General features: G+C 39.8%; 1 long non-coding RNA gene across 2 annotated transcripts; it reads right to left on the bottom strand.

The window, feature by feature from the left end:
- Window positions 1-829: 829 nt before the first annotated feature.
- Window positions 830-14,955, bottom strand: LOC143693907 (uncharacterized). Of its 2 annotated transcripts, XR_013181905.1 has the most exons (7): window positions 14,845-14,955; window positions 13,948-14,022; window positions 10,890-11,098; window positions 7,487-7,638; window positions 5,702-6,721; window positions 4,844-4,930; window positions 830-1,212 (listed from the first exon to the last, which is right to left on the bottom strand). It is a non-coding gene; the product is annotated as an uncharacterized LOC143693907 (long non-coding RNA). The 2 variants fall into 2 exon arrangements; XR_013181904.1 differs by having other exon boundaries at window positions 830-6,721.
- Window positions 14,956-21,955: the final 7,000 nt, after the last annotated feature.

Below are 21,955 nucleotides of genomic sequence, written 5' to 3'. Positions count from 1 at the left end.
CCTCCTATTCAAAGATGTAAGCCTGAAAAATGAAGAGGTGTGAGGTACATACAGTCCAAGGCATAAACAAGAGACAGACATTTAAATCACTTCTATCATTTTTTGCATGTACTGATGTTTAAAACAGCATTGTTTAAGACACTGTGTTTTTTCTAAGGTACCCAAGTCCCTCATTACTGCTGAAGCCACTTGAAGGGATTATTCCATTTTTAAATAATTTCTGCAGCACAATGAGGAAATCCCACAATGGCTGCATGAGCATTCTTGCCAGTGCTTGTGGTTTGAGGTGCAGTGAGTTTCCTGGACCACTGTGAGAGAAAATCATGTGCTGAAGGTGCAAGCCAGCAATGAATCAGTAAATAGCTGCTCCTCCAAAGATCAGCTCATGAAGAAGCAGAATGAAGTAAGGTTCCTGGGGAGTCTGTGGCACCACACCTGCCAGAAAGAGAGGCAGGAAACCTTGCTATGTGCTATGACCAAGCAAAAGGAATTTCTACCTAGGCAGGATCTGTGGTTAATATTCTGCTCTTGTGCTTTGCCCACGGAAGGCCCAGCGTGCTTTTGTTTATGGTGTGGTTCTTGTTCAGCACATTTCTGTGTGAGCAACTGCCAGTGGCTCCATCACCCTGGGCACAGAATGGAGCCCAGCTGAAATGCCACAGGCTGCAGCTTTCTTTTGGACATGAAGAAAACCAAAGAAAAATATCACTTTTTTTTTTCTTTTTTTTCCATCTTTTTTCTTTTTTTTTTCTGTGTCAAAAGCCTCAGCAATAGCTCCCTTATTCAACAGAATGAGGTTGTATGGATATATAACAGCTGGTCAAAAGACTCCAAGATTATTAAGCTTTTAATTAGTTTTTTTGTACTGTTAGTTTTGTTAGTCATAAATAGCTAAATGACACAGTATTTGTGTAACTTAGCAATACCCAGCAATAGTCACAGCTTAATTAAATAATTCACATGCCAATCTCTAGTCAGGATGCAAAAAGACCAAAACACAAATTAAAATTCTCGGCCAATTTCTTGAAAAAGAGAAGCAGGCTGTGTTGAGACATATGGCAAACAATGTTTTCTGCAAAACAGCAAACTGAAACACATCACTTCTCCCACGTGGTAGGAGGCATGATGCATTTTCCAAGCACATTCACCATGAGCTGCAGGCGTGTAACTGAGCAGCTGCACCAGTGGAACGGGGAATTCGACTGCCAGGAGCTGAAATGAGAGAGAGAAGGCAGGACAGGGGGTGAAATACCACAAATTCAAATCACCATTTCCCAACCATTTTTTTTTTACTGTTTGGAAATTTGTGAAATGTGACAAATAAAGAAGTGATTGAGAATGTCCACTGCACTGAGATCTGCCTCTGCCAACATGTGCATAAGTAGGAATCAGTGCTGGAATTAGCTTCAGTTAAATCAGGCACCCATGCCAGGGGGAGTGAGGAATGAATACATAGATTTAGTGGCTATAAATCTGCCAGGATTTGGGTTTTTTTTTCTTACATCATGGCTTCATTATCTAATCACCCTGTTAGGATACATGCATACTGTATGCAAAAAATATGTACAGCACAAAAATCCAGAAAATCACTACATATTGCTTTCCATTGTGTTTAGCAGACATTATCCCACAAGTGAACAACTTCAAATAATAATAGTTTTCTCTTGAGCAGGTTCTCTGCTACAGTGATGTGATTTATCCTGGTGTCACACAAGCAGCATTGTGCAGGGCAATCTACTGGTGATAAGTGTGCCACCACTGTGTGCTATTTGTTCATATTTTTCTATATTTGAAAAAGTGAAACCCAAACAAAACTGCCAAGATATGATATTCCTTGAGAGGAAGAACATGGTTTATGTGTTTCAGCTTTGCCAAAAATTCTGAAAACCAATGTTTCAGTTTGTGAATAAAGATGTAGGCACTGCCTCAAGCAGGGTGAGGACCACCCTTGGGCAGAAGTGTTTTGGAGCTGCAGTGGTGAAAGGATGGGGGTGTGCTTTGTTTTGCAGAACATTTGGGTGTGTATAACAGGCCTGTCTAAACAGAGTTGGTGTGTCTGATGGCTGATTCAATGTTCCAAGGAGGTCCTCTATTCAGAACTTGTTTTCCTTCCCATTTACCCTGCTTGGTGTATTGTGCTAGATTATACTGGTTTCGTAAGTGGCAGTCACAGTTACTGTCCATCTGGGTAAGTTTTGAGGCTCTATAAAGTTTTAACAACTGTGAAGGGGGAAAATACTGAAGTATGCAGCCAGTCTGAAGTGGTTATCTTGGGCTTTAACTTACTGTCACCAGCAAGGCACAAAACACCCTTCAAAGGCCAGGTAAAACTTATTTCATTTATACCTTAATAACACAACAAAAAGCATTCTCTTACGAGATAAGAGATTATCTCTTTGTATCTAAAACCTCTTTATGAATGAAAATTGTTATAATATTAAAGTCATACTAATGTGTCTCTGCACATTGAATCTTGATTCAGGACATGTATAACTGAATAAGATACTTGGTTAACTCTTGCACTTGTTCTTACTGCTTGTTTTTAAACTAGAATATTTTATACTTTTCAATATTTTTTAGTAAAAAAATTTATTCTCATGCTATTCATTATGGGATGCCAATCAGTTTTCAAAACACTTGTGCATGCTTGTCATGTTTTTCCATGTTTATTTTCCATGCTATCCCATACTAAATTACCCTGTCAGTCTCTGCCTCCCAGCTCTGTGATGACAGATGATGACAAACATCTGCCTAGGCATGAGCAGGGTGCTGCACACGAACTGCTCAGGTGCTGGGGGAGGGGGGAAAAGTTACTGTGGGACCATCATAAGGCAGAGATGCTGTTGAAATCCACAGCAAAGGATTTTCCTGAAGGTCCTTAGTACCCATCTGCAATAAATTTTTATGAGGGTTTGGATGAAAGAGAGGCCTGGGCTAACCAGCAAGTCAGTGGTTTGGAAAGCTGCACAGCACAGGGCATTACTGGCAAATCCTTGCTTTATCCATCCTGACAGGTCCCACCATACTATTTCTTTTTCTAATGCAATAATATAAATCACTGTCAGGTCATCAGCATTCCCACAGTTTTCCAAAGTATTTTTGTGTCTGCCAAAGGTTCCCACTGGACCTCTAGGCCGATAGGATGCTATATAAGCTCCTTTAATGGAGCATGTACAGCTGAGCTGTGCTCTGCTCCAGCATTCCTGCTCAGAGGAAGAGGTACAAGGAAGGAGGTGATCCCAAGAGTTACAGCTTAAGGAGCATCTTAAAGACCACCTCTAGTGATAAAATGTCTTAAAACACTAAAGCAAAGCAAAGCAGAATTTTACTTAAACAAAAGCTTTTTTCCTTTCACTGTCCACTTGAGAGAATTCGATATGAGAATCCCAAGGTCAAGCAAGACCTGCCAGGACACTGGAATCTCTGCCCATGCTCCAGCTGCAAACAGCTCAAGTGCAAGGTGTGCTGGCCACGTGTTCCCCTGTGCCTTGTTGCTCAGCTTTTCTTCCAGGTAACTTTCCCTTCTCCTTTTCCTAAACTGTGGTAGAGCACTTCCAAAAGATGTTTAAAAAAGAAATATAATTCAGTTCACTGATTATTTTGTGAGAATCTCATTTCCCTGTGAGTTAAGTTCTGCCTTTACCAGCCAATACCACGACACAAGTCCTGGCAGTAAGAGGTGGAGTCTCAGACCCCAGTGCTGCCCACGCCATCCCACAGCCATGCCTCAGTGCTCTGGGCTGCCCTGCTTTGCTCAGTGTCAGGAGATCAAAGCTGAAGGATGTGAAGCACAACAGGCCCTTTTCAGACCATCTCAAGAGAGCAGGAGGAAACCAAATGGCAGCTCATGGATTCAGGAGGGCCTGACCTGGGGATGAAGTGAAGGGCTGCAATAATCTCCATCCTGACCTTGGTGCTGTGCAGCAGCTTTCCTGATGTGCTTGGATGTGCTTGGTCACCAGGTGAACCACTCTGAGCAAACCAAACAAATTTTTTGCCTACAACACTTACAGCAAAGCTTGGGGTACTGTTAAACACCTGAATCCTCCCCTAAAATCCTTGCTTTTCATTAATTAATGACTACTTTCATCCACATTATACTCACTGATAAACTTGCCATATTTCTGTGCACTGTCCTTTCTTTGGTGTTCTGATTTGTTCCTTCCAAAAGCAGAAAGTATTCAATTTTCTAGACCTAAAACATTTCTTACTTAAATTACAGGCTTTCTTCTTTGAAAAAATTTAATGCATGACTTCTCTTTGTTTGGCTTTGTTGTGAGGGAAGGAATGGTCTGGCTGCAGAGCTGGTTTTTTTCAGAGAGCATTGGATGGGTATATCAGTCAGATTTTTGCTTTTCCTTCTTTGAAGGAAAGATAAAACTAGCTAATGAGTTGCAGAGTTTCTCTAGGCAATGGCCTGTCTATGCTTGTTGTTAAAATCAGCATATGCAGTACTATCCACAAACCTTATTATGGAAAAATGTTTCTGTGTCCTTTCCTCAGAGACATTACACACATCTTTCCAGTGAGGAAAAACAGTTTAGCTAAATCTGGGATTTTTCTAAAACAAGAAAGAGATTATCAGAGTGTCTGCTCAAGAGAACCCATGAGGATTTATTCCCTGATTTATTCCCAATATATATCCCAAGTGAATGCAGCCATACAGTTGGTATAACATTGGGCTGGAGAAAATCTTGAATGTACACGACTTAACACCAATACACCAATGGTATTTCAATGTGGAGAGAAGAAACAGCCATCTGATTTAAAACAAACCAAACAGTGAACAGAGGTAGGAAAGCTGATCACGATGAAGACAGTAAGTGAAGGAAACTCTACTCACCATTTCAGGACTGTGTACGGAGTTCTAAACACCAATGAAAGTAGCTGCACTGAGATACAGTATGTCACCTGGATATTCCACCTGAAACTGAAAAATACCAGGCTCTGAGCTGGTAACAGGATCAGTTGAAAGAAGCACTGGGGTAGGAGACAACTCTTGTTATGCAGACAAGGCAGGACTTGCATCTGAGCTCTGGAAAGCAGAGGGAACTGAGCAGTAGGCTGTGCAATCAACTAGATGGCCAAGAAAAATGGAAAGGAACTGAAAAACAGAAAGGATAAAAATAATCCTTCTAAGAAAGTTACTCATCTCCTAGTCGGGATGGGAAGGCTACCAAGGAATGGGTTTGGAAACAGTGGCAGCATAAATCAAACATAAATCTGGTGTATTTGTAACAAAGGTACACAGATATTCTACTGTGACTTGGCTATGAATTGAACAGATTAGAAAAGTGCAATCAGAAGTTTTTGAGAGATTTCCAAAGTAGCTCTCTGTTTAAAGTGTTCATATGGGTGAAGGAAAGGTGGAGGGTATTTGGAAATGGATGCAAGTTGTTTATAACACAAGCATTAAAGACAGTATGCCTTTGTTTTGTTGGCATTCAAAAAAGATACCTGAATAACCTGTCATCTCCACCAGCTGTTCCAGAAAACTTACTCCTCTTTCCCAAGGAAGCTGTGTGTGATTGGTCTCTGAAGCAACTGCTGAGTTACAGGGCCACAAGGAACACAGAACTGCTGTCTGTTCTCATTCTCTGGCACAGTCAGCACTGTCACTTCATTGAGATTGTAGCTGACATGGTTCTAGGAATCCTGTCTGGCCCTCTGAATTGGCCAAGGGACTCCCTGTATCACTTACAGGATTTTGTGTCAAGGGATCTTCTAGTTCAGTCTCAAAAGGTCAGCACATCTTCAGTTTGGTTGATTTCTCTGAAGTGAGAAGGAACACCACAGTGAAGAAGAATCCCACTCCTCCCAGCCCCTAGGCTGGTTAATATCTGAGGTGCTCATGCATTAGCACCATGAGGCTTCCAGACTGACACAGCAGCTGGGCAGGAGAGAAAGGACTTGGTGTCCTTGATGTGTCTGTTCCATGGTACATCAGAGCCAGCAGAGCTCACCACTCTGAGCGTGCTGTCAGCGTGCATTCCCACTGCCACAGCTAAGCACCTTGATTTGAAGCTCTAAAGCAACATATATCCCTAGCAGGAAAGAGAAAAAAAAAAACCCCAAAAGTGAAAGAAATAAATTCAGAGTCTTAATAAAACAATCAGAAGTATAACAGAAAGAATAATGAAACATTGGAAATTATTTATGGCAGCAATGGATCACTCTCTATGTCTTCACAGAAAGAAAATACCCAAATTACCTCAGCTTTCATAGTTATATTCCCAGTGACTGCAGATGAGGAACTTTGAAATATATGTTTAAGACTGGAAATGGTTATAAAAGATCAGAGGCTTTCAAAACTCACTGTGTACCAGGTCTAGTGAGTGCAATGCCAAGAGCAATATATGAAATCTGATCTGACAGTTTCATAATTTTCCTTTGTTTGAGGAGATCCCCGTGCAATGAAAATGTACAGCAATATGCCAGGACTAAGAATTAGTGGAAAGGACTCAGAGGTGAAGACCACTAGGCAGTTTCTCACTGGCACAATATTAGAAAAAATAAAAAAAGAAGAATTAACTGCATTAAGAAATCCCAGGGAGTATGGTTTAGATTAAAGGACAATCTTTTCAACCAGGCCGCTGGAAGGTTGATGTAGCACTGTTACTGCAGATGTTTGGAAAGTATTTCACAAACTCAGCTTTTGGAGAGGGCTTCTAAAGGCTGTTGCTCTTCCACTACTCTGTGCCACCTTCAATTTATCTTTAGCCTAAAATAGAAAAAAAAAATAGAATTGAAACAACAGCTTCTGGTTAAATAGGAGGGATGTTTTTAAAGAAATACAGTAAAACATGAGATATTATGGTTCAAATCCTGTAGATCTTGTGTCTATAATAGGCTGGCATCCCTCCTTTTACCTTTATACAATAAAAATGAAGTAAAAGCAAATCTGTCAAAACTCAGCAGGTTTACTGCAATCCCTTGGTTCATACTGCCTGCACGTGAACAGTGCACAGAGCAATAAACTGCTCTACTGGAATCTTGGGAGTTCAGACCTGGTTGTGTGGTTTATCTTTAAAAGTCTGATTCAATATTATGCTCTGGCTATTGATTTTTAGCAGACAGTGGACCTGGCAGCTGTCCTTCAGCCCTTCTCAGATATATTCCAAGCTGGACCATGTCCCTTAAACATTAAGCACACAAAAAGGTTACTTAAGTAAGATTTCAAGTAAGGGATCTTGTGTTTGGGCCAAATTCTGGGCCAATGCTCCAAAGTTTTGTTAATTAGTTCTACAACTTTTTGTTCAATTCTGACTTTCAATTGATGAGGAGCTTTGAGTGTTCCTCAAGTCAAAGAGCAAGAGCTCCATTTTCTCTCAAACAAAAACAAACCTGCTGAGTGGTGCCAGTTCAGCTCTGAAAATGCTCAGTGTTGCTGGTCCCTGCCTGCTCCCCATTTCTGACTTCCTGCATTTTTGTGTCTGTTTTCTGATCATCTCTCAAAGACTGACTCGTTGTCTGGAAAAGGTGTTACCTCATGGCAATACCCAAGGAAACAGTTTCTCCTTTCCTTTCCACATTTCACAGTTGCAAGTGTAAGATGTGATGAGGGATGGCTCTTGTCTTAATGAAAGACAGTGAAGGTTCCCTTGACTTCACCGGGGTCAAAACTTCACCCTCGGGGACCTGTTGGAGAAATGGGAAGGAATTTCCATTTTCACAGAGAATTTGCAACCCTTAATTGTGTTGGAACCTCAAATATTTTCTTCACGGGGCAAAGTTCATCTCTTATTTCAGATGAATGTAGTGGCTGAGCATCATCTGCTGCTGGAAATTCTTTGGAAGTTACTTAGGACTAAAAGAAGCATAAAAGAGAAGCAGGGTGGGAAAGGGTTGTTTGCTATTAAACACCAACACAAACCAAGCTGGGCTCTTTGTCTGTGCCCTTCCCCCTTTTTGTTCACACACTCCTCTGCACCCTCCAGACAGCCTTAGAATGCTAATTTTTCAAACCACTTGGAGAATGAAAACTATTTTAGAAATCAACCAAAATATTATTTTAAACCTTGTTTAACGAGACTGGATCCACACTACAAATAAAGTCCTGATCCTTCCCTTCTTAAAGTTCAAAAATGTTATTTCCCATACCCTATGCAACCTGTCACTTTCAAATTCAAAGCAAATAATTGTAACCATTTTCAAAACAGGATGTTTATACAAACTGGCAGGAGGGATTTATGCAGACATGGTTTTAAATAAAAGTCTATTTGTCTCTTTTCACAGATATTTAGGATTTCTCTTCATATAGCAGCATGATGATATGGATGCCCAGAAAGAATTAGTGCAATGATACTGTACTGATAAAGATCTGATTGTGTTATTCTTTGTTGGGGTTTCCACCACTTTCTGAACTTTAAGGTCTTCAAGTATTTTGTTTTTCTCAAGGGTAAAATATGCATGTAACCCTCAGTTAGCACTAAGAACAATGTGCAAACCTTCACACATCAAAGATGCGACTATGTGCTTTTGTTTATCCTAATGGTTTGAGAGAAAATCTTAATAAATCAACATGAGATTCCTTTCTATTTTCTTTTTCTTTCTTTTTCTCTTTCTTACATTTTGTTGTCTTGATTAGATAAAAAATAATAGGGGGCTGTCAATCTGTTTTCTTTTCAGGACTTCTCTCTAAATTAGTTACAGCCTGCTTTTTGTAGCTTTACAGCCAGCCTGACCTAATTTAATTACCATGACTTGTGTGGCTTAAAGATAAATAGTTTTATTCAGCCTGCCTACTTTTGTAAAAGTTTTCCCTTTCACACATCTCTCTATATTTTGGCATTCAGAATTCTTGTCCTCTGTTCTTGGGTAGGTTAACACAAGGTTGGTTTATAGCATTGTCCTTATTCTGACAAAAAGGCCTTTGATGCCTTTAGTCCCTGCTTTGCTCTGAGTCTGGGGGCCTTTGTGGGACACGAATGAACATTCACTGGGGCTCAGGAGCATGGGATGCAAAACACAGCCCTGTGTCCATCACCAGGGAGAAATCCTCAGAGCTTGTTCCTATACTGCTACCATCCAAGATTTTTTCTTTTTTCCAAGATTTTAGGAAATACTTCAGAAATCAAAGCTTGAGACTTCTCTACAGATGATGATGAAATGACATAAGTGGCTAGAAGATCTCCAGTCACATAACTCTGTAGCATGAAAATGCCTTCAAGCTGTCTGAGAACACAAATGCTTTACACAGAGATGTCCCTGATGCACAAATCCCTGAAGTTCATGCCAAGACCACTGACAAATCCTTCTACCACCCTGCTGGACACCATCAAATACAGAAAGCAAGCAACCAGCTTATAAACTCTGAAATCCTACTTAAAGAAAAGGGATCATCATGTTCTTTCCTCTCTGTCAAAATGGAGGAAGACTGACCAGAAAACCCAGAGTGATACTAAATGGTTTTTAAAACATCTGATTCTGGTTCTGCTACATTCCTCTAATCACAGCTTTTTTTTTTTTTTTTTTTTTTTTTTTTTTTTTTTTTTTTTTGATCTCACTATAGCACTGAGATGGATGTGCAAGGACTACCTCGATATAAATATGTCGATATAAATATGTTTTGGCTATGAACACTAAATACATTTTATTGCAGTTCTTCATACAAATATAGATAGAGAATTTGAAGTGTCATTTCTTGAATCATCTGTGTGCTGTCTTAATGCTGCTCAGAAGAGCCTCAAGCCCCTTTTTAAAAAGGCCTCTACCTGGGTTTAAAAAGAGTATATTTGAGGTCCTTAGCAAAGGAAATTGCCAGCACTAATTCTGACCTACCACAGGTTTTAACAAGAACAAACTGTGAAACTTAAAAGGAAACCCAACAAATGTGTTTTATGAATACACATGCAAAATTTCTGTTACAATCAAATAAAATGCTAATATGTGCCAGACACCTTGAAGTTGCTCTCCTGTGTCTAATTCTCCTGAGCTGAATTTAAATTAATCTCCCAGTACTTTGCCTCTTCCCACCCTTGTTAATAAACCAACAAAAGCAATTTATACCAACCACACCATAAGCAAACAGTAAAATAAAAACACTTTCAAGCCTTTGCTTCACCCTATTGGACACCTTTACCTAAAATCAAAATAATGCTCTATTAAATAAAATTACATGCATAGAATTTTATTTCAATATATAAAATGTTTTGTTTTCACATACCATATTCAAATGCCTTGTTTCAGTATTGTTGGTCTATTAATCTGATGGCAATATTCCACAGAACTAACATGAAACTAACCTGAACAACTGTAAAGCTCCCAGGAAGCTGATTTGCTTCAGGACAGATTATGACATTTCTGTAAGTGCAGAAAAAAAACAAATCCAAACCTTTCACATAAACTTTTCAAGAAATATTGCAATCCTCAACAGTTAACACATTTTGAGAGAATTCAAAACTGGAGAGCCTGAGGATGTATTTCTCATACAAACAGGTTCACCTGCAAAGCAGCAATTCCGAGACATCCAGCTGGAGACATCTGAGTGGTTCAGTCAGGCTTTCCCATCATCCTTTTAATATTTAATGATACTTACTTGGAACTTTCCCTTGACTGAGCTGGTGTGTAACTCATGAATACAAAGACACCAGTGCTAGACAGCTGAGGCAGCTGCTATCCTTGCCTTTAACCCCACCTGCTTCCATTGCCTGGATGGAAGGAAAGGATGAGCCAGAAGAGACAGGGAAGCCCTTCCTGAAGGGCTAAGGCTCACTTTACTGTGGTAACTTATACCCACAGTCTGATATTAAAAAAAAAAAAAATAGCACACTGTATAATGAAGAAGGCACCAGCAGTGGATAAGAATAGCAGAAACAGACACCCATAAAATAGGATGGGAAATTTGTGTGGGACATGGAATCTGTGCTGAAGGAGTCAAATGAGAGTACCTGGGCTCCCTGAGAAGTTCTGCTGAAAAAGGCAGAATGCTCCTGGCAACAGTGAGTGGTCACTTCTGCTCTTCTTTCTAGGAAGATGTAAATCTGCTTCCTTTATGTGTCCAGAGTATTTTGATTTTAAATGCTTCACAAAAGGACACCAGTATGAAAGTGCAATGGTTCTTGACCTCATTTGGGGTCTACAGGTAGTTTCATGTTGCCTAAAAGTAATAAAAGAGCAAGCACAAATGAATTTTAGAAAATATCATTCCCTATTTGCATATTTATCTTTGCTAGACCCTGTACAAAAATTATGTCATAATGAGATATGCCATGAGGAAAAAAAAGAAGCTCAGATCAATTCACTGGTCTGAACGTGGACCAAACACCAACTGCACTTGGCAGAAGCACACATCTGATCATTACTGCAGCCAGATTCCAGGAAACAAAGGACAGAACATGGCACAGATTCCACTGCTCTCATCATGCACAGAAAACAGCTGATATTTTGAGGTTCTGAGGTTACAACATGTGGCTCTTCTAAAGAGCAGACTGCAACCTTGAGGGGCTTGTTTTGTTTTCCAGCTGAAATCTGACATGCATTACATGTGAACATTTGGAAGTCGTATTGTTCATCATGCATTACATATAATTGCTTGAACTTTTACAGTGCGCACTCATTAAACTGCCTTCCACAATAATGGAGCACTTAAGAGAACCCTCACCCACATGTGACCCAGCAAAGAGGAGGAAGGATCTAACTCTGCAAGCACTTTGTCCTTCAGCAGAGATGCACAAGCGCCCTCTTCAAATCAGGGTGATGCTTGCAGTGGATAGGAAGCAGGCCACCCCGTGATCTACACAAGGATAAATTATTTCTGGCACAGATTTACTTCACTCAAGATTCTCTGAGCAGCAGGGAGACATCTGACATGTAAAACAGTAGGCCCCAGCCAATGAGGCTGTGACAGATAAGAACCTTTCCTTAATTTGTGTTGTAGGGTTTCTATGTGGTCTGTTCCTTTGATGATTTCATATTCCCCTCTGACTGCACTGAAACTCAGTTTGTATCAAGTGGGATTCTGGCATTCTTTCCAGGTGCAACAAAGGAATAGCCTGTTTGGAAGGAAGGAAGGAAGGATGTGTTCCTTGTTTCTGTCTTAGGGGAAGCAATGTTTTATACTTCTGTTCCTCAAAAACATCCAATCTGTGAACAAGGAAAGTAACTATTTGATTATCCATACAAGTGTACCCTTTCAAAGCATCACAGGGGATTCAACCATTAATATCCAACAGCAGCAAGACTCAGGCATGCCGCTTTGGAAATCTGCCTTGCCATGGTTGTGCAGAAAAAGTTCATATTAAAATAGTCAAGAAAAGTTTAGAAAATCTCCCCTATCATGAATATCTTATATTGCTTTTTATATCTATGCATTACTACCTTCCCAAAGTTAAGAAAAGTAAAATTCTTTTAAGCCAACATCTCCAAGGTGCACAGAGACCTGTGGGGAGTGCTGTAGGTTGTTGAGATGTCAATGTTTTAGTTCCTGTTCCAGCTAGAGAAACTTGTAAAATTTTAAACTGGTACTTGCATTATTCCACTACATCAGCAAAAGCAGCAGCTCATGCTTCTCTCAGTAATAATTTCACAATGTGAACCTCAATTTTCATTTACACCCCTAAAAAAAATTCCCATTTCCTTCCATCTTGTGGCTCTGCATTAAAAGAAAAGGCTAGAAAGGCTTCATTCTACTGCTGGGAGTGGAATATTCTGAGTGGCAGATGGAACAGCTCCTGAAACAATCTTGGTCCATGGTAAAGGCAGTAATTCAACAAAGGTTATAGAAAATATTAGAACAAATGTTATAGGAAGCAAGAACTACCTTCTCATATACTTCTACCTTAAATTAAAAATTGAAAGGCCTGGCAAAAAAAAAAAAGCAAAACATACAGTTCTTTTAAGTATAGGGTACAAATCACTTTCTGAGGCCTTATAGGAGGGATTTTTATTTTCTTCTTCTTGTTAACTTGATTTATTTTTATGTATCCTCAGAATCTGCAGTCAAATTTCACACAAAAATTACTTCCAACAAAAGAGGTTCATACTTCTGGATAGAAAACAAGAAAAACTCAGATCCAAATTCCTCCTTTACTTCCATAACCTAGGGCAAGTACTGCTGCCTTTTAAAGTCTGCATGCTTCTCCTGTCCCTGGTGATTGTTATTAATACAGGTTAAGGAAAGTGGTGATAAAGATCAATTCCCAACCCAGAAAAGAAACATTAACTGCTTCTTTCATGTCTTCCATAGCCAGTGAGCAGCTACAGTTTCAAATGATCCCCAGATGTTTACTGCTCCTGGTGCTCAAAAGCAGTGTAGGTTTTCTCCAGAGCCATGTTGGGTACTTCTGGTTATCCTGCAGATTTCAAGCCCTTGTCCTCAGAAGAAAATGCAAAGGTCAGATAGAAAGCTTGTGTAGTGTAGAAGTCCCCAAGGAAAAATAAACCAAGGATGGTCTCTTACTATTGGCCAGCTTAAGCTGTGCCTCTGCACACTAATGCAAGGAATTCCTGCAGAGATGGGTATGGGAGCACCACAAGCTTGTCACTTAATTACAGAGAGATTTCATGATTCCAATAAAAGTGAAATGGCTGAGATTTCTCACAAAAACTATGCTGTTTTTCTGGTTCTTTACAGCAGCGTTTTCCTATTTCTTCTCACTCAGAGCTTGGACACAGGATAGTCCACCTACATTTGGAAATATGATAGCTAACAAAAAAATAAAAAAAAAATTTCCTCCTTAGATAATACAGGATTAAGAATAATCAGAACATTTCTCATTCTACTTCTCTTTCCTTTGCACTTTGTCCTAATTAATCCCTGATGATGTGAAGACTTACCTTTCCTAAAGCTTAGTCCCAGTGAAAGCAATTATAGTGATAAAAACAGGCTCTTTCCAAGAGCTTGGAACAGATTTTTATCTGAAGAGCCCAACAATTTTGTCATTATTATAACCAGGTAAGTTAAAGACAGAAGAAGAACATGCCATACAGGACATTCAAGTACTTTACCTTCTTGAATGTGAACTTCTGCCCCATTCCTCTCTCCTCTCATCTTCTGAGGAACATTGGCCAAAAGATTTAGTGCTGCAGAACAGCAGAGATGGAGACAAAATACTCCAAACTCAATTTTTTACAGCTGCTACAGCGTGTATGACTTAGACAATGAAAAACAAAATGAAATGAAATAATGAAAAACAAAAGCCTCTAATCCTCATTTCAGGACAATTATTCTGATTGAGCACTCAGGTAACTGAGTCAGGCTCCTTTTTGATGAATGAGAAGATGCCAATATGACCTAATTGGATTAGTCCACATGGAAATTCAACATTTACAAGTATTGTTACACTTCTTCCATGCCAAATAGGCAAGCTTCAAATGGACTTTTGTGCTCACATGTAATGGTGAGAATTAACCAAGTTGTTCAGTCTCTGCAGGATCAGAAACAAAAGGTATCTCTGAATCTCTGAAAGGTATTTTGAACAGAGGATGGAAAAATGTGACCCTATTTCCTTGGCTGATAACTGAGAAGGTGGTAGGATGGCCTTGGAAAATGTGCTCCCAGGGGAAAGAGCAACTTTTGGAAAATATCATGTTACAACAGAGCACAGTTGTCCCAGTCAGTGCCCTGGCTCAACATGAAGCTACTCTTTACTCTACTGCAAAAACACTAAACATCTACTTCTGAACAGAACAGCACCCAGTTCACATGTGGAACATCTTCATCTGCTAGCACATAAATGCTGATGAGGGTTGAGCTAATAGTCTGGTAATTCTTGGGTACTATTAGCCATAGATTTGTTCAAATGGGACAAGTGTAGACACTGTCCTGAGACAAACTGAAAATTCACTCAATCAATAACTCCTGACTACATGCAATCTTACTTATGTCTAAGTCATGTTACTTACTGAGCAATTTCACCCAGCTTATCAAAAACAGCTGGAACAGCTCTGAAATGCAAACACCACAGCCAGAGGCCTTCCAATGCAAAGAAGCCAATCTTCCTGCTGGGAAAGCTGAAAAAGACAATAAAGTGCATCACTGCATCTCTATTTACCAGGAAAAGGCACATCTATAAGCCTTAAGAAGCAAATACAAATTGGAATCTCTCTTCCATAGCCCAGAAATGCAAAAGAGACATTAGAACTATGCTGACAATTTGGTGATGTGATTTGCTGCAAGAAAATGGTAGAACAACTCAAAAGCAACTTAATAATTTCCACACTGTTTCTCCCACTTGCAATTCACTTGATTTCAAGTTTTCTTTCCCCATTCCCAAGTTTTTCACCTTTTTTGTTTAGGCATTTAAAGAAATTTTTAATTTACAGACTTCCCTTTCTTTGCAATCCAGCAATTGTTTCCCTCCAGTGTCACCTTGGGGGAAGTAAATTTTCATAATTTGCTGTATGGTTGTAGAGGACAAATGTGAAAATACATGGAAAAATACATATAATAAATTTTAAAGTAATTTTTTTAACGTTAAGAATTGCAGAACTATCTTCATCTGAAAATTAATTTCTTTGATAGGGATCCTGCTTCCAAGAGAAATTCTATTGTTAATTGATAAAATTTTGCTCCAAAATACCAATAATTTATAATTAAACATGGCACCACTTGGTTACTTGTAACATCAAGGATTTCCCAAATCCTGCTGGGGTAAGTTGTCTTAAAAGCAAGATGGACTTCAGAGTTCACAAAGCTCTTGTGTAGCCACCCAGTGAGGACATCCAGGGCAGCACCAGAGAAAGAAGCTTCCAGCTGCACACCTGCAGCCCAAGGCAGGGATGCACAGTCCCTTCCTGCCCTGAGAGCATTACACATGGTGTAATTCTTTGTAGGTATAAAGATACAAGGTCTTCATTCACTCTTCAGAAGTAGATAAAAGCACACCCTAACTGGCCATGACAAGAATGAGACTTAGCTGCATGCACAGAATTAAGAGAGGATTTATAGACTTCCTAGAAAAGGACCAGTTGCCAAAAAAGCATCCTTCTGTTTGCCCATCACCAGGAAAGGTGGTTACAACTCTAAGATACCAACCTGCAGAGACTGTGGAGCTTTTTAAATATTCTTTAATGTCCAAGATTGTTCATGTATCATTCTTAGGTGTTATTTTTGTATAGATTAGCTTGTGTTTTCCATCTGGATTCTCAATGAGACTGCAGCAGCAGTGTAACCTCAACTCTTTTTATTTCACTTCCTTTTTGAATTTTTTATTACTTAGCACAGATTAGGAAAGATAGGAAATAATAGCAAGCTTATTGGGCTTGAAGACAATCCCTAGTGCTGCAAACTTTAGCTGGGCTATAGCTGTTACTAAGTCTGTGATCTAATTCCCTAAAGTCAGCCAGGGAGCCCACTTACTCAAAGCAAAATAATCATTAGTGTAGATGTAAAGTCCATGGTTTCTAAAATTCATCTCCTTTACTCCATGAAAGAAGGCTGTGAGGATTATGCATCTGGGAAGTTGCAAAGAGCACTCTACTATAGGTAGTTCTACAGACCAAACTCTTCCTCTTGCAGATTACAAAAGCAGAGGGTTTCCCCTGCTGGGGAACTGGGGAGCACTTCCTGGGCACATCCTGGGGACGCTTCATGCAGCAGGATATAATTCAGTAGCAGCTTTTAGCAGTAAAGTGACACCTTTGAAACACTGGGGTTTGCTGGCATAGTCTGCTTCCACTTGGGCACACACAGTGCCAGAGGAACTGAGCCCACAAATTGCTCCATTGTGTGATCCAACCACACAACTGCCCCTAAAATACAAACAGGGGACAAGTGTAGACACTGTCCTGAGACAAACTGAAACCAGCTCAAACAGACGGACAAAAGTACAGGTGTAGCACACTCTCCTTCCACCTTTCCCACATTTCCTATTCTTGAGCATCCATTGAACTCTTAAGGATGAAGGACACAGTGTAAGAGGGAAAAATGATGTTCTGTGTCCTTTAGATGAGATGCAAAGTAGCAAATGGGAGAGCTGCTCATTTGTAGGCAGATACAGTTTTATTTCATCTGTGAAAACTGCATCTCATCAAACCACACCTAATTTAACTATTTCCTTAAAATGTATAGATTGCTGAAATAGAGATCAGGAAGAGCTGAAGGAGCACATGACTGTTTCTGTTTGATCCTTCCTGCAGTGTTCTGGATGCAGAGCCACTCCCTTGTGTTTCAGCATGCTCTCTTACAAGGTAATATTTGACTTCCTTTAAATATTGTTCACTCTGAAGCTGACCAGCAATGAAGGAATGAAGCCCTGGCTGGTGAAAGGCTGCAGATAGAGTGAGTGTGACCAAGGGCCACTAGGACACAACCTGTGCCCTGGGCAAGTGCAGTCAGCCAGGACAGCAAGCCAAGCAAACAGAAACATGTGGTGCAGATGGGCAAGATGATTGCAAAATAAAATAAACAGGCTTTTACAGGAAGGAGAAAAGCAGAATGCTTAGCCTGTCCTTACACAATTCAAGCTACACTTGCCAGTGAACATGCTTTCAAGTAATAAAGATCTCCACTGACCACATTTTATAGGAAATTGGAGAATAATTAGTTTTTTATGATAGAAATGAGTACATGAAGTGCTTCGCAGGAGCTCATACAATCTACTGTAACACTCCTGGCTTACTGAACACTTTGAAACAGAGACTGAGCATTTCAGCAGAAGTTAACCCAGCTCAAGAGTCCTTGAAATCGGCTTTTATTCATCACCCATAGATTATCTACTCTCCTGACTACTCCTCCTTTTCTGCACTATTATTATTATTCATGATTTGGCAGCAGCCAAGAAATTCCTCTGGGTTTCAGTGATGAAGTGCCTCATTTGTACTAATTGTTTCATTTACTTTAAAAGAACAAAGAAATATGTCAAAGCACACTTACTCTTTTGAGGCCACTTTTGGATATCTGTTGGCAGTTGTTAAGATTTTTGGAACTGAATACTGAAGAGAGAACTTCCAAAAATATTTTAAATCAGAGCAGCACACGGGAGACAAGGTGAAAAGAGAATCAAAGCTGGTGCATTTGTGCTGCTGCACATTTCACCTGGATGTCACTGATTTTCCCAGACTGCCTTGGCAGATCTCAGGCATGACATGGGTTGTACATCATGGGTTGTAAGAATGTGGTTCAGGTTAAGCATACTCTGTTTGGCCCCCCCAAAATTGAAAATCATTATTTCAATGTGTATTTTCCTTGGGCTGTGCCTGCACTGGTGTCCATTTACACACTGCTCTCCAGTCTCCCCTCCCAGTGCCTGTGTGGCTAACAAATTAAAGCTTTACTACCCAGAGAATGTAATGTACCTTTTTATTGTAAATTTTTATGGCATTATTTCCTTATTTTATCAGTATTCAAGAAGAATGTTAGGCACCATTTGCACTCAACTATTTGAATCTTTCTGGAGACCATACAGTTGTTAAGGGATTACAAAATAGACCTCTGTCATTCTTTAAGCTGAGCTTCTTGTCTCACTGACAAGCCACCTGTGATGCTAATTCTGTGATATATTATAAGCTTTTGTGCAAGAATGAAAGGAGTTTGTTAGGTGCTACAGATGATTAACCACGAGACAAGGAGAAAAAATAAATTTTCACTCCTCTAGTATTTACCAAATTTAAGACTGATTTGCTGTCTGTCAAACTGATATTTAAAACTAGAGGACACTTGAATTTTAAATGGCATTACTCTGAGAATTAGCCTGTTACAATACAGAGTAGACAAGTTCATTTGATATTTTTCTTTCTGCAGAGCACAAAATAAATAGAAATTGCTGTCATGTCCTCAGGTTTAGTTGTATAAATATTGCTCTTTACCTTGAAGCCAAACAGATTGTAGTTTTTTCCTGAATACTTGAAGAAAGCTGAGGAAAAGCTCTCATACTGTCAGTTCTGTTTTCTCTGGGAATTCACAGTGCAAGTGTCTTTTACAAACCACTTGGGCTGTAAAAAAAGACTTGAGTTCCAGCTCATAGTGTAAGGAGCAAAGAGGATTTTGACACTCATAAGATAACTGGAATGGAGCTGTCCAGGCTCTGTCCAGTGTCCACAGAAGATGTGAAATAATGGCCAAGAGCAGGTGAGGTGAGGCCCTATCTTGGATGGGTCAAGAAACAACAACAACAACAACAAGCTGATATTGATGATGGCAGGACCAAAATGAAACTCAAAGTACTTCAGCATAAAATCATCACTCCAGCAGCAGCCTAGCACCCTCCCTGATCCTAGGCCTGCTGGCCAGTCTAAAGATTTCTCCACAGGGCAGAAAAAATATTATTGAGCACATAAATCCTCCTCTGCCCCCAGAGTATGGCCCATAAAGTCTATTTATTGCAAAGGGAGCTCTGTGAAGGCAGATCCTATAACACCATGTTTTCAAAAGGTATTTACCAAAAGCCTGTGGCTGAAGTCCAGGGGTGCAGCTCAGGACCACATGCACAGGCATCTGACAGGCACTGCATTCCCCATGCCAAGCAATCCATCCACAGGAGTGAGCACTTGCTCCAAAAGAGCAAGATCTTTACAATCTCCTTCCCCACATCCCTCCATCTGTCCACCCTTCTCCTGTTTCACACTGCTAGAGGCAAGGAAATACTCCACTTCTCACTGTAACTTCTCTAGGTCCATGATTTCCTCCAGTTTTCTACCATCAGGTTTACTCAAGGCAGCTCCCTCGGATCAACCACCATTTTCTGACAGAGCAGAACCAATAAAGAGCCTGAGGCTCCAGTAAAACATGTTGTCCTACCTCAAAACCTTGCTGAGCACAGGTTTCTGCTTTTATTTATTACTCACATTACTCTAAGAGTTTCAAGCAAATAATTTCCAGTACTCTGGCACATGACACTTTTGTGCAACTTTTGCTCCAAGTCAATGGGTTTTGTTTCTTTACCAATTTTAGACTCTCTTTACACCTCTTTGGTTTTTGTCTTTCTAGGCAAATTAACAGATCCCTTTCACTAGAGTTTGTCAATGTTTTTCTTTTCCTTCTTCTGTGTCTGTTGTTTTGATTTTTTAAGATTTTCTAAGCCTTCTGATGTTGATATTTTTGTAACGAACTTTTTTATACACTTACTGTAAATAACTCATTGTTTTGTATTTTTTATAGGAGAAATTTAATAAACTGTTAGTTTGTCTAGTGTCATTGGAGAGGTGGCACTGTCACCCTCCAATCCACTGTCACTTTTAGAAAACTATAAATGTTAGAGTCAGAAAATAAACTTCCCTTTTCTTCTTCACCTTGAGAGCAGCAGTGTGTGCGCTCGTGTTCTTTCATGTCCTATAGTGACATCTGTCTGTTGTACAGCCTAACTCTTCAAGTGGTGTCCCTTGACTTGATTCCACACTGTAGCTTCCTTCACATGGCATTTGCAATGCTTTGATCATTCTCTGCCCTCGTCATTTTGCTCCTCCACTGGGAAACACAGATTAACACCAGAAACTTTGCACTCCAGGTAAAGGGGCAACTTTCTCCTTGGAGACAGACACTGCCTGTCATGTTCAGTTTTACATTTTGCCCTGTTATTGACATTGACAGTGAATGTTGGCTACTTGTGGAAACTGGGGACATAATTCTCACTGTAAAACTTACCGGAGTAAACCCAACCCTGCAAACAAATTGATGCATACAAGGGGAACAGTATAAAAGCTACCAGCAGGGCACAGGTTTATTTTATGCAGATGTACAGTTTGCATGTTATGGGACTCAACAGCACTCAAGTTTCCAATAACTTCTCTTTTTGCTTGACCAATTTTGTTCATTACTTACAGGTCCCTGCAGAATCCTGAGCTGTTATTACAAACATACACATTACAGAAGGAACACGGCCTGACATGCATAGCTGTTTAATAAGGTTTTCATCAGCTGCTTTTACTGACATTTTTCATTCCTCTTAAGCCCTGCTTTTAATGTCTCAGTCTTCATTTGATACCATGAAACAAAAGGAGTGTAACATTACATAGAATGTGTTCGTGGCTGAATATCAAAAGAATCACACAATGCACTTGAAGCATGAAGCCTCTGTAGGCAATTTCCGTTCCTGTTTGCATATGTAACCTAGACTGGAAATGCTTTCCTTTTTTCCTATATTAGATCAACCCCATCAAAAAAATCTCAAAGAATTGAAAATAATACTGAGCTATAAGTCTAACATTCAAAAATAAGCATGCCTGTTTGCATAAAGAATTTGATGAATTTTTTCCAAGAACTGCATTTGTGAAACAGTCCACCTCAAGCTGATGTTCAAAAATCACCCATCTCAAAGAACATGAGCCAAAACAAAGTGTCCCTTTATCAGTGAGGAGTGATTGTGAAGTTCTAAAACTTTAATTATTTGAGCCAATAAGGTTGGCAAAAAGAGAAAGCAGTTCTCTGTCTTACTAAGATGTCAATAAAGTGAGGCTCCAATGCCTAACTAAGGTCCACTAGGACCTGAGGCAAGTTTCTTCTGGCTCATATCAAAAAAGCACGTTTTAGGTGGGGCTACATTTACAAAAGAGGGGTCTGTACTCAAAATTAAATTGTTTGTAGTGATCCAACCATTAAAAAACAAAACAAAACAAAACAAAAAACCAACCAAACGAACAAACAAAAAAACCCAAAAACAAAAAAAAAACCGTGCTAATTTTCTCACCTCACAGGTCAATACTAGTGCTGTCTCTACATCCCTGCCAGCCAAGCTTTCCCAGCAGAAAAGAGGTTGAAAGAAGATCTGGCGCATTTTCTCTAGACATTTTTCTACTTTGGTGGGGTGTAACTCTTCATGAGATGATTCATGATATGAAGGGGAGAAAGAGAGTGAAGCTTCACAGCCTGTGGTCAAAGGAGGTGAAAGGAAAGTTTTCCTACGGATGCAGTCCTGCTGCAATTACACTTGTGTTCACTTCAGTGGATTTCTATCAATGGCCATTCTTACTAGACCTCTCTTTTGCTCAGCTCACAGCTTAGCTCTGCTGCACGGGGCTGGCTTTGTCCCAGCTGTGCTCTACCTCCAGCAGCTGTGATGGATGAAGGATTCAGCCACAC

This window comes from Agelaius phoeniceus, chromosome 4, assembly GCF_051311805.1.
Source record: "Agelaius phoeniceus isolate bAgePho1 chromosome 4, bAgePho1.hap1, whole genome shotgun sequence".
Taxonomy (NCBI): Eukaryota; Metazoa; Chordata; class Aves; order Passeriformes; family Icteridae; genus Agelaius; species Agelaius phoeniceus.
Note: the sequence above shows the minus strand (reverse complement) of the source record. Positions and strands in the feature narration are given on the sequence as shown.